Genomic DNA, 14086 nt, shown 5'->3' on the forward strand with positions numbered 1-14086 from the left:
TTTTTGTCCAGGGGTGAAAGGTCGTGTTTCATCACTTCCCGGGATGTCACGTTGGGGTGTGATCAAATCACATCACTTCTGATGATGTCAGAGGTCAAGGGCCACTTTTTTCTGGGTGGCCGGGCCTATTTCTTGCCCCAGTCCGACCCTGCTAACAACGTGTGTCCATTAACAGGGATACTTGTTGAAAGGTTAACATCTTACGATACCCAGAGATATCGGACCGCCATGTTGGAGCGGTGTGTAAAACAAAAAACTTGAATCAGAGCGCGACCATGGCTTCACTAAATTGTGTTATAATCTAGGCAAAAATGAAAACACTGCATTATATTCAATTACGGACATACTTGATTGCCTAATGCGAGGCAACCGCAACAATGAAAACAAAAAATGAAAACAAAACCCCAACCCGTGCTGTACACGGAGGATGCTGTAATAAATCACATGGCTGGCACTAAACAATGGATGTGCCATGTAGTGCTAGCTCGAGTAATTATAATGGCATGGTAATAAATGATCGTGTAAATGTTAAACGTGCATACAGACTAAATGCTGCTGCTTACAGGGTGCACTGCCCTCAGAGGATATGATAGTCTGCAAAACTGAAGTCAGATTCAAATAGGAAAATGCAACCCTCTAGCCCTGATCCTGATTACCCAGGTGCCCATTTACCAAGGTACCGGGTCCTGCGAATGGTAATTACCGGGCCCGCAAAGGTCAGAATGGTCTGGTAATTCCCATTTTGCAGGACCCAAACCCGAGTTTGGGGGTAGCCATGCTGCTAAAAACGGCATGGCTACCTCAAAACTCGTAATGATGCCCAGTGTCTCTTGGTAAAAAAAAGACTGTGTAGTTCTAAATGTATTATACCCCATAGTCAAGCACTTAACACAGGAGGTCTGACCAATGGGCTGAGTCTGTGTAACAGGAGTACCATACTAGGTGCAGGAGGATTAAGACACACATCCCAGTTCATTCCACTCCTCCTGGATATTTAGCCCACTCACATGGCTGTCTGTATGGTACATCCACCCTTGTTCTGTCTGTGGGAGCCTATTGGTTACGCTGTGGCTATCTTTTCCTGACACTTTCTCGATGGCCCACCACTTCAAATCAAATTAGTAGTTCCTGACCTGTCAAAGGGGGTGATGTAGGAGGAAGTATTTATGGACATGCTACCTCCCGTAGGGAAGGGACTGCAAGTGAAGAAGTATATGATGGTATTGTCGGATCTGTTTTCTAGATGGTTTGAGGTGAAAGTGGTGGGGGAGACGCCAGAAATAGGGGTCTAGAAATTTCAAGAAGACATTTTTGCTTGGGAAGGCATTGCATGCAGTCTTTTGACTGACATTAGACCACAATTTGCGTGTGAAAAGATGAAGAAGTGCCGTGGGAAGCAAGGGATTGAGCACAAACGAACTGCGCTGTGTCACGTCCAGACAATGGCGTGAGTGAGAAAGTAAGCAGGTGCCTTATGGAAGGGTTGTGCCTGGCAGAGAGTTGTGGAGCCAGTAGAAAAAGAAGCTGTTCATGAGAGAGTCAAAGGACTACGGTTGACACCGCAGGTTGTATCAGGAGCTGCACCAAGAAAGGGACATTTGCGAGTCTGCCCTCCTTGGTTGAAAATGTTCTGGGTGGAAGAAGATGGATGAGAGGGCATTAATGGAAAAAGTAGCACATTGTAAGATGTGTGCTAAGGACAGGTATGTTTAGGGTGAAATGTGTAAAGAAAGTGGGCATTCAGGAAGGTGTTATAGTTAGAGTAAAAAGGAGGGAGTGACAGAAAGGAAAGCTGATGTCAAATATGGACCTCCTGAGAGAGTCAAAGAAGTGTTCAGTGGGGTTGTAAGGTTGGAGAGTGGGCAAGTGTGGAATTTGAGGAATATAGTCAAAGTGTAGCATACCGAATACTAGCCTCCTCACCTAATAAAGGTATAGCAGCTAAATCAAACTGTTATTGCACGGTTCTCCTTTGAGGAAGAGGGATTTGTTGTATCTCATGTGTTGTATCTCAGGATAAATATAGCAAAACATTTACTCCATGGAAACGCAAGAAAGTTTGTAGAGAATTGTGGAGGAGGATTCCACTTAGAAAGACGGTGGATGGATGTAGGTTGGATTACCTGCAGCAGGGCCTCTCATCATGAGTGTGAAGAAACCTACTAATTTGTTGTGTTCTGTCATTGAAACGTAACAAATGTATTAACAAGGACACTGCAGGGAGTAAGGAACATTTCTGAAAAATTATTTAGCATGGTGGCATCAAACGCAAAACTTGCAACTTCAAACTAAGCAAATTGGAGCTACGGCAGGTTGATTGGCTCTCTCTCCCACACAGTCTGTACTACTATTGTGGTCCCATCACTTTAGCATTTCGTTCTTCTTGGCCGCCACAACACGGCCCAGAGCACCTGGAGTACAACATTTTAGAGTGCCACGATCAACATGTTGCTAATGAGCTAGACTTTGGGAATCACTGTTAGAAAGGTTGTGAGGCTGTGCTGTCCCAAACAACTTCCCAAAGGTTGTGTTAGCGCCATGCCAGACTAAGTCAGATACTGTGTCTGCCATGGCTCAGTCCTCTAGAAATTCTGTGCCTTTCGAAGCAAGCTACAATTGGGGGTGAGGTTATTGTGCAAACTGGTGGTCCCAAATTGTATTCTGAGCCTTTTATATTTCAGTGTTAATAAAATTAGCATGATTGAGTGGACTAATAGTAACACACAATGTATAAGAGATAGGCGATCTTTTAGTTTGTGGTGTGTAGCTGTGTGCTCCACCAATGGCCAATGCCATTAATTCTGGGCATGTTCACTGGACACAGGTCCATTACTGTTTGTGCTACGTCAAGCTCCAACGTTAAGTGCTTATTGTGAATGTGCAGGTAGGTTCATTCAGATTGCATTTAGCCATCATGGTAAATCCCAATAAACTCTATCCCCTGACCCCATTGTACTTCTGACTCAGTTTAAATATCTAAATATCTAAAATTGTCTTGATCTGCATGATCCCACCTCCATGCTGTTCCTTATGCGTTTGTAACGAACTATCCAGTCTGAAATGCTGATGTTTTAAGGTGTAAGTGGAACTTGCCCTGATTGTCTGGACTTTAGCCACACTTGATGCACAAATAGCTTCTTCCAATGTTTCTCTGTCTTTTCACCTTAAGTCTCCCACTCTTGACAACCTGAAATCACCTATCAGTTCTGCTGAACGATGCTCACGCACCTAGTATAGCACCAAGGGTAGACTGCATACAGTCCCGAGGACATGACATCTTAACAGGGTTACATTGAATTGTTATAAAGCCTCTATCAGAATGCAAAAAAAGTCCAGAATATCAAATGCTGTTAATAAATTAAAAGAAATCTGCATAATAATTAAGGAACTATCTAATGTTCATGCTCTGGCCACAACTATTCCATTCTCCCCTAATCATTTGGACGTTTGGCTGTGTACTTAATTGGTAAAGTCTTAAATATGTGTGCCTACATTTCTCCTTCTCCCACACCTGTGACCCACCCACTCCATTGTCACTCTCAATCTAATCTCTCCTCCTCTTCCTTCACCCCTATTTCAGCAACTTCTCACCCTTATTGAATTGCCTGGATTAAATCTGACTTGCCATTGGATGCTCGTCCCATAAGAGCCCCCAGATGTAGTCTTCCATCATTGCCCCTTCCCATCTTCATATTCTTAAATATAATTATTGTTCCTTTTAGTGGCTCCCACCAAAAATGTTGGCAGCTCTAGTCACCCGACCAAATCACGACTTTGTAGAATACATCTCTTTTCTTCAGCCCCCTCAAGCAGCGTTTGCCCTTAGAGGGGGACGTAGGTGTTCCTCACAAGAGTGTCAGATGATTTACGCATCTCTGTTGATCCAGGTAGCCCTACAGCTCTAGTTCTGCTTGATGTCTCCAATGCATTTGATGAGGTCAACCATACTGTTTGGGTCAATCACATATCAATGGTAGGGATTCAAGGAACTGTCCATGATTGGATTGTTTATTTTCTTTCCAACCATTTTCAGGTGGTCTCTCTTCCTCCCTGTACATTTTCATTTCTGCCCCTCAATTGTAGTGCCCCTCGGGGCTCGTCTTTACCCCACCCGTGTTTAATCTGTATGTCCAGACACTCTCTGTCATAATTCAATTCTACAGTTTCAACTTTTTCCTTATGCAAATGATACTCTGGTCTTTGTCCATATTAACAGTGACTCCGGTCTAGAAGTGTTTCCCTTTCAGTCTTGCATTTTGGCAGTGGCCAATTCATTGGCCCTCAACAATGTCAAGCTCAAGTCAGACAATACCAAGGCGCTGAGGATGAGAGGCCCTCTCCATCATCTGGACGTCCATCTTCTTGCCCACATCCTCACTTCCTGCCCTTTCCCAGTGACTGCCATATGGACTCTCAGCTTCAAACTTGAGAAGGACTTTTTCCTTCAACTCTGACAATAATGACTGGACTATACCATCATTCCTTATCCGGGGGCTTCCGAACTGCCCAGAATGCAGGACACAATGGTATTTGGCAGCCTTGGAAAGTTTGGCCATATTGCAGCTGTCCTTGTTCAGGCTACAGGCACATTTCACTGGCTACCGCTTTGGCAAGGCTAATGTTTAAGGATATGTGCTTAGTACATTGTGCCACCTATAACTCCAGTCCTCTATGTCTATAAAAAGGTTTCTCCAAATACACCCTTGAACACAATCTGTGCTCTTCCCACCTCCTTCTTCTGGAAATTCGCTGAGCCGTGAAAACTGTAGAGCATTTTCGTGCTTGCTCCAAAAGAATGGAACCGCCTGCCCATTTGACGCCACCATTTTTTCAAATGATCCCATCTTCAGGAAACAGAGATTCCCATCTTCCTTAATCTGTACTCATGGACTCACAAGTAGAAGCCCAGCAAAGTGGTGGTGAAGCTGCACTTTGCAAAATGCATTCACTGACCGAGCCACGTCCCTGAATCACAAGCCTCTGATGGACAGGGAAAGAGGCCCCTTGACATCTCTAGAGCCAGTTCAGGGGGCCTCCTTTTCAGCAACTGCTCCCCCGGCTAAACTATATCACCTATACTATTCCACTCACCCTGCCCAAATAACCAAATACACTACCTGTCAACACAGGGCATGGTTCCTCAAATCCTCCATTTTCAAAGGTGGTTCACACGTGTCATAAACAGACAAAACTAAAAGTCTTGGATAATTTCATCAGCAAACGATGCCTACATTCCAAGAAATCTTACAAAAAATGCTCTTATCACTTTTCACCACCAGGGCAACCCAAATAACAAAACACACGTAACTCTGTAAGAAATTGTGTTGCTTACAGAAATACTGCATACAAAGAATATTATCTCTTAATTATTTTCACAATATTGCCTGTTTTTTTCTTTATTTGGTTATTAAGGCCCACTTACCCAAGCCCAGTCAAGCACAGGGTTCACTACCTCCCTACTCTTCAATCTATATGTTCAATCCCTTTGACAGACCTTAGCCACCACAATGTTCCTTTTCACCAAAAAGCAGATTGCAAAGCACCTACCCCTTACAACTACACACTCTCAAAAGCTGTCTTTTTTGGTTTGTATAGTTTACAAAAACCCTTTACAACATTAACAATAAAGACAAAACAATTGACAAATAAATACACAAAGTTACTTAACACTTGAGGCTTAAAACTGATCAAGATCATTAAAAACAAGATATACATAAAAATTCATAAACCAGTTCAAAATTAAAATTCGGAACACGTGTGCAATTTCATAGAACATATCTTTAAAGTAGAATACAAATATAAGTCAATACATTCAATAGTTAAAAGAACCCAATCAATGCATTACTTAATAATCATTCATCAATACTTCTAGGACACATGCCTCATAATTTCCCAATCAAAGTGCAAATTCAGTGATTTCAAAAATGCTGCACTTGCTATACCATCAGAGGTGTTCTGTATGTGTAAACATCGAGACCATGCAGATTGTTCTTTTACCCAATTTATCGAGCATGAAACCCGAGTCATAAAAACCTTTCTCTGGAAAGCCAATGCGGTACAAAACAGTATCAAATGTCTCAATCTTTCCACTTGTTCTCCATCATGGCAGAATCTACAACCAGCATCTGTAACTGTAATTAACCTTCTTCTCAATTACACTTCCCCTGTAGGTAATATGTTCCAACGCATATTTAGTAAAACAGACCGATACCACCGATTAGGAAACTGCACCTGAAGGACTGAGATAACTTCTCGTTTTTTGTGTTATGGGATAAGTGGTTCATGGAAGGATAAGGATGGAATCCATCGATAATCTCGATCCAGTTTCTGTCAAATACGTTTTTTTAACTTTATCTTGTTTTCCAATAAGAGTCTCCCTGTCCATTGATAAGTCAGAAAATATCACATCATATTTACCACCCATTTCCACCAAAAACCTATTTGAACGGCCTCTATCTCCATTATAGCACAAAGGATTGAACATTTCCTTATATAGCGAATTAGGTACTGTGCAAATCATGTTCTGAAATAGAGAAAGAAGCCTCCAACGTACCCGTACACCCAATGATAGAGTTCCCAGCACATATCCAATAGCAGAAGCCGGGATCACATTCAGCAATTTCAAGATATGTCTCCGGAGCATAGACTCAATAGATTCCAAACATTTACATACAACATCAGAATACAATTCCATGCCATAAACCAATTTAGGTGCTACCTTACCCTCATAAAATGTGACTATTGGATTGATGGGGAATCGCCCACATTTCTGGTCCACTTTTCTGATTTGATTGGATAACACAAAGGTTTTTTGCCCCAAAACAGTGTCAATATAAATTGAGGACGGATGAGCCAGAAAGGGAAACCCCAAATATAGAATATTTCCAGTATTTCCTATAGGGGTATTCTCCATCATCCATCTCTGAATGTGACGTATCCTGCCCCTTCACACCACCATAATCCAGGTTTTACTAGGATTAATAATCAATCCATTCTCCATTGCAAATTTAGAAAAAGTAGAGTGTAACCGCTGGAGACCAAGACGGGCGCTATCAAGGAGCAGGAAATCATCTCTATTTGATAACCACGATACTCAAAAATGTCCTAACTCAAGACAAATCAGACCTGACTCAGATTGGTACTCCTCAATGTCTGAGACATAGAGGTTAAAGGGGCATTGGGCCAATCTATGGCGCATATCCCCTTCAAGGTTTCACCTAATGCGTACTTCTGCTTTCTCATAGAGAGCAGTAATAAGCTTCATAAGACCACCCCGGCCTACCCAAATTAGCCAACTAGGACCATAAACGGCTATGGTTAACATGGTCAAAGTCTGCCAAGAGATAGGTCGATGCCACATACGTAAAACTGTGGGAATCCTCCCATACAGCTTCCTGGTTGGCCCTCAACACTAAACCATTAATGTTTGTTGTGTGGCCCTATCGGAAACCTGTTTGCAACGTCTTCAATCATTGTGTTGTCGCCGCTGAATGATTAAGGTGAATAAGAAGAAGAGATGCAAAAATTGTACAATCAGCACCTATCAAAGAGATAAGGTGGTCATTTGTGGGCTTGTTTCTTTCAGCCGGCTTAAAAATGGGTACCACGTGGGCAATTTGCCAGGACAGAGGCAATACCCCCAATTGAGAAATACTTTTAAACAGCTTAGTTAATGCATGAAACCAATTAATAGGGTCACCTTCAAAGGTATTATTTGGTAACCTATTAGGTCCAGCCGCACGTGATATCTTAGATCAATTTTAAAACCATATCAAACTCAATATTGAACTGCCATGCTTTATCAACACTGCTACTCACTGGACTAATAATTCGTGGACTAGCCATAAGGTGTACACCACGAAAGTCTAAGAAATGCCATCCATTGGGATTCTGAAACTGCATTTAATTGAGAAACAGTCACAAATGCATCCTGATCATTAATCAAAGCCCAGAAAGCCCAAAGGTCCATTATAAGCAAAATACACAACTTAGCTTCAGCATCCTTTTGTATCAAAGCAGTCTGTTGTGACTTGCAAACATTTCTATATTGTTGTTTCACAGTCCTGATTTGGCTTGTTTTGGCAACTTGATCTGGAGTCGATAACGGAATTTTCCTGACATTAGAATGCATTGAACGCCTTTCCTTCGTCAGCTGGTCATCATACATATGCTGATGCTAAGGACTTCTCGCTCTAAACCCAAGATTAGATTGAGCTATATCCATCAAGTTACCCAAAGATAAGTCAAAATGCTGACAATTAAACATATGCATCTTCCATTCCAAAGTGTTTGATTTCATCAACCTATCAAATTCTTTATTCAATAACCCGATGTTATGCGGGGACCAACGGATAGCTTTACCACCGCCAATTATTCTAAGGTTTACTGCTCTCCCTCGGGCAGTAATATTCACTATTATATTAAAATCCGCATTTAAGATGCAGTGATCACTCCAATTGATTTTCATTATATCGAGGCCCAGACAGCAGTCCGATAGATAAGTATCAACACAAATATAGTCAAGAGACGACTTACTATCTCCTCCAAACCACATTGGTTAAGAGAATCCACCCCTATTTCCTCACCATTCAAACAGACAAGACAAATAGAGGAGAGGACCAGATACCATTTTCTACCTGATTGTTGTTTCAAATGTAATGAAACTGTAACTGGCAAAGTCCCCCATGGATCATCATCCAGACCCAGAGTGCAACCATTATGAACAGAATTTTGCCATTGCTGAATTGCTTCAGTAATCACTGTGAGGAAAAGATCAAAGTCAGCTGCCCCTTTATGCCAATAGATGTTGACAAGCAGTAGTTCCAGACATGCTTCTACTGAAGAGAGAGTTCTCATTTCATAACCTCAAATGGTAGATTCGAAATGGGTGTAGCTGTCACCCATAGAGTGAATTTTATAGCAACCACCAACCTTCCCGAGGCACCTACCCGCTCTGCTGGGCTTAGCCAACTGTGAGAAGACCTCAAAGCTGTCTAGCACTATATAATCTAACAGCCATGTTTCTTGGAGGAGAATACAATTGAAATCCCTTAACATAGCAACAACCTCCAAGTTCGTAAATAAATGGCTGTTTCCCCTCAAATTCCATGTCAAGACTTTTAGTGCAATATGTCCCTGCACCAGACCACTATCCATCTTAGATTCATGGCTCTGGTCTTCTCCACAGAGAAGATGTAACGGACTCCTTGTCATCCTAATTTGCATATTGGTAGTCAGAATGTTCCCATATCTGTCTCAACCCTGACCGCTATGAATTTAAGACAATTTTCAAGCCACCAACAACATTTTATCTATTTGAATTATACTGCTCAGCAATTATTTTCATGTCAAAACCAAGATTATTCAGCATTGGCCTCTCAAAATGAACCAACTCCATCACCGATCGTGAATTAAAATGAAGATTGTACTTTTCCATCTGTCCTTGATCTGGGAACTCTACTCTGTCCACATCAAATAAGGTTAATAAACTCAGGCTTGGGATCTGAGAGAAAATCATAAGAACATTTCCGCGGTTCAGACACACAGGCATGTTTACACCCAATAGACTTGTCAATTGTAGTACATGGGAAGCCTGTTTTTTCCCGTGCTTATCATTCCTAATTTGAGCATGTTGCTTCGCTGTATTATTACTAGCAGGCGATACATCACTTTCACAAGCCTGTCTAAGGAGGCTAACTGGCGTATTAATACTACTCCCATGGGGAATCCGTTTTCCCATACAATGACACACCTGTGTAGGATGTTGCAAAATATCCCTGGCGTGGCTCAGTATGCTTAAAGGTCTACTAGATGTTAACTCCCCTGGGTGTTCCCCTGGGTGTTAACTTTTCAAGCCACATTCTTAGAAACCTCCACCCATACATGCTCATGAAACTACCGGGGCACACCCTTCTCATTGGAGCACAATTCCGACTCAGAAGAAAATGGCTGAGTCTGGTGAGAGCCCCTTTCAGACGATATACCAACAATATGACCCTTCCTAGCATCCGGAAAGTACAATTTTTAATAAACATAATTCTCCTCTTCAGGGATACATTCTATAGGTCCAGAAATAGCTGGACCCGATTCCCTTGATGTGATCAAACCTAGTTTATTCACCAAGTTTGGGGCCATCACATCTTTATGTGGAATCGCTCATTCTTTCAATTGTCATCCTTCAACCTTACTGGAGCCATCATACCCATGATATCCTAGGTTTGAACCCCCATCATACCCATGAAAGCCTCTGTTTGAACCCCCATTTCTAGTCTTACCACAGGATTCCCCTTATCTACGTTACTGAATTGGTCAAGTGAAATTATGTGCTTCTTCTACTGTAGCGCCTCCAAAATCACATCACCGCACCCCCCCCACATGCGTACGATCTCCTGAATACATGCTCTTTTCTAAAACTGGGAACTTTAATATTTCCTCCCCTAGTCATGGATTCGACTATCGTAAGATTACGTAAAAAATTACGCAAGAGATATTTCCTTTTTTAAAGTCATTTTAAAATGTTTCATTTTCTTAGATTTTATTGACAGACCATTTAATTAAAAATGTGTTTACATGTTCCTCCCTTCCCTCATCTAGGGTGGTAAGGTGTATAGTTTCAGCCTCTACCACAGGTGATTTTTCTCCCTCAATGTAAATTTCCCTACCCTCTTGTATCACCATAGTAATACCCAACACCTCTACAAGCAAGGTTTCCAATGGCTCATGAGTGGGTCAATTGTTTGATGTCTGTCTCAGAGCATCCCGCTTCACATCATTAGCGCCAGCCAACTTTTCCAAGATGGTTCCACAGTTCCTCTCCTTCCCCTGCATTCTAATATGCATTTCTCTCAAAATCAGGGTATGAGCCCTGACTTCAAACCAAATATTGTCGTATAAATTAACGAAGGAACTGAGAACCATGTTGAGCACCGAAACTGTAGGTTGAGTTAATCGTATTCTATCATCCGCCTCCCTCAGGGAATGGTGTACTGCTGCCACTTTAGATTCTTCCAGTGGCTCATACGAAGTTTCAAGATAATTAGATCTAAGTTTCTGTTGCTTTGCTGTATCATTATCATTGAAATTAGTTAGCTCAGTGGGGAAGCCCTCGATAGATGCATCACAAGCTTGTTGTACCACACTCTCAACCACAGATCTGGTTCTGCACTCCCATTATTAACCAGGGCTAAATCCGCAAAACTCAATAAAACTTAGATTATGCAATTTGGTTCCTGCAGATACAACATTCCCATCAGTCATTAATGAGTTGTCCAACATTGCAATACCCTTGACTAGTATTATTGATTTAATTTCTGTACTTGTGCCAGTTTTTTTGTGGGAGAAATCTGTAATCCTTCGTCCAGCTATAGGAGATAGCATGTGGGACTGCCTTAAAGATTGAATTAATAGTTTAGGATTTCTACTTATATGGTGACCAGGGCAGTCCAATGAGTCCACCAAGTCAATTCCCTGCTTTATAAAATCTTTTAATCTTTTCTAGATGGATTGCCAGGTAAAATGAGTGAGCGTTCCTCCCCTAAATTATGTATCAATGCTGCCACAATGATATCCTCCTGCTGCACGGTCAGGCAGTTTTTATCCTTAGTCAGTTGAGTATAGGCACTTTACATGTCAAAAGTTCTATCTAGTGTCCGTTCAGTTATTGCATTATCCAACAATTAAGAATTGAATATATGAAATTGAAATTGAATAAAAATAAAATTGAATCCAACATTTATTTTCCCTGAAAAATTCTTATTTTCTAAAACGTGTTCAATTGATCCAGAGGTATGAGACAACATTTTAAATGAATAGGGCCAGTATTCCAAAACTGGATAAAATCACAAAAAACATTATCCAGATGAAAAGGCACTAGCCCTGCAGTCTCTGGGGTCTCGTTCTGACTTAGAAACAAAGCAAGAAGTCAACTGTTCCCACCTGAGCCATTTGACTCTGACTCTCGTGCTAAAGCGTGTTGGAAGGACTTCAGAAGGCATGCCGCAAGCAGCTGTGGGCACGGTTACAAAAAACAACAGAGATGCACAGCCTTTCTATAAACTAATGTTGCATGAGAGCAGGCAAATAATAAAAAAAACAGAATTAAAAAAGGAATCCCTGGATAGTAAACGTACGAAAGTTCAACAGTTGTTAATTGAGTCTTATCAGATTTAAACAAAGTAATGTGAATGTCAATATAAGAGAATCATGTTCAGGTTCTTTACCACACGGTAACATACAGCGGGAAGGAAAGTCTTTCACTAATACAAGACCAGTCCATCCCCCACCTCACGGCTCGTGCAGACTGCTCACTTTTCTGCTCACTTCGCGGCCCGCTTCGCGCGTATAAAGCTGTTTTATTGATTAGTGCCAAGTGAGTAGGAGGAGCCCACAACGACCATAGAGTGGACTGCTGCCAAACGTAATTCCCAAGAGCACCACACAGCAGAGCTGCAGTCTGCTCACTTTTCTGTATACTTCACGGCCCGCTTCGCGCAGGTGAAAGCTGTTATATTTATTAATCCCAGGTGAGTTTGAGGAGCCAAGAACTACCGAAGAGCAGACTGCTGCCAAACACAATTCTCAAGAGCACCACAGAGCAGACCTGCAGACTGCTTACTTGTCTGCGCACCTCACGGCTGCTTCGCATGGGAAATCTGTTATACTGATTAGTTCCAGGTGAGTAGGAGGAGCCCAGAACTACCGAAGAGCAGACTGCTGCCAAACACAATTCCCAAGAGCACCACACAGCAGAACGGCAGACTGCTCACTTTGCCAAAAGCTGTCTCTCCACTATAATCAACTGGGTGGCCATCCACTTCCGCAAACTCAACCCATCCATTCTCAAACTCTCCCCCAAAGTCTGAAACCTGACCTCAGCCACAGTAGCAAAGAACTCAAAACAGACAACTCACACATATCCCACAACACACCTGTCGAATCCATGGACTTTACCATCGACCCACATCTATCATTCACACACCACATAGCTGGATCACTAAAATACAAAACTTGCAGCTACATCTCCCACGTAAAATAAGACACATCCTTCCCCCTGACGACTTCCACACGGCAGTCAAACCTGGACTCAGAACACTATCCTTACTGGGCTCCCAACAAAACTCTCATCCCCACTGCAAGTGATACACAATGCAGCAGCAAGACTCATCCTGCACCTACACACTCACACATCACCCCAGCTATCTGCCAAATCCTCTGGTTCCCCAAGCCCCAGATAATTGCTTTCAAATGACTCTGCATCGCATGCAAAGAGATCCACCACAAAACCCCATCGTATCTTCATGGATCTCTGTGTTTTCACTGAAGAAAACAAACAACGTTGGGTAAACAATATTTGTTTTGTTTTGACCCACTAAACACCCTTCCCAACATATTTTAGGACTGGTGCCATCATATGAACGAACTCGAGTACTAGAATATGTGGGGAAAGTGTTGGATAGTGGGTGAAAAGAAATATCATTTACCCAACGATGTTTGTTTTCAGCACTCAAAACACTGCATACCACATTCAAATCAAACTATAGCCCATCACCCACACAAAAACCAGACAAACCAACTAAAATCTCCTACTCACTCCACAGAGCAAACTAACCTGCACACAAAAAAAAAATCACCAAGTGGGCACCCATAGCCTGAAACGCCCTACCACTTTGCATCTGTACCACACCCTCGATTATCACTTTCCAAAAAAAGTCTCAAAACAAAACTCTTTCCCAACACCTAATCTAGTCAGACCACCTCACCGGTCATCCTCTGTCTAACCAAATCTTCCTTTCCTGTCCAAGAAATATTGCAACATCCTCTTTACCTCCTCTCTTTTGATCGTTGTAAGGCACTCAAAGTATGATGCTGTAAGGATTGCGCTTGAAAAAAACTGTAAATAAATATATTGATAGAGAAAAAGCACTCCCAATAGGTACCTCATGAAAATATTATACGCCTCTGAGAATTCTGCACCATTATAAAGCACTCAGTCAGAGGATGTGTTCTTTCTATGCTGTAGGTTTCCTTGGTTATTGCTAATATCCCTATGCCCTATAGGTTGGTGTGTGTTATTGTCTAGTTATTTCCA

The sequence above is a fragment of the Ambystoma mexicanum genome, chromosome 1q (assembly GCF_040938575.1).
Source record: "Ambystoma mexicanum isolate Mex_15411 chromosome 1q, UKY_AmexF1_1, whole genome shotgun sequence".
Lineage (NCBI taxonomy): Eukaryota > Metazoa > Chordata > Amphibia > Caudata > Ambystomatidae > Ambystoma > Ambystoma mexicanum.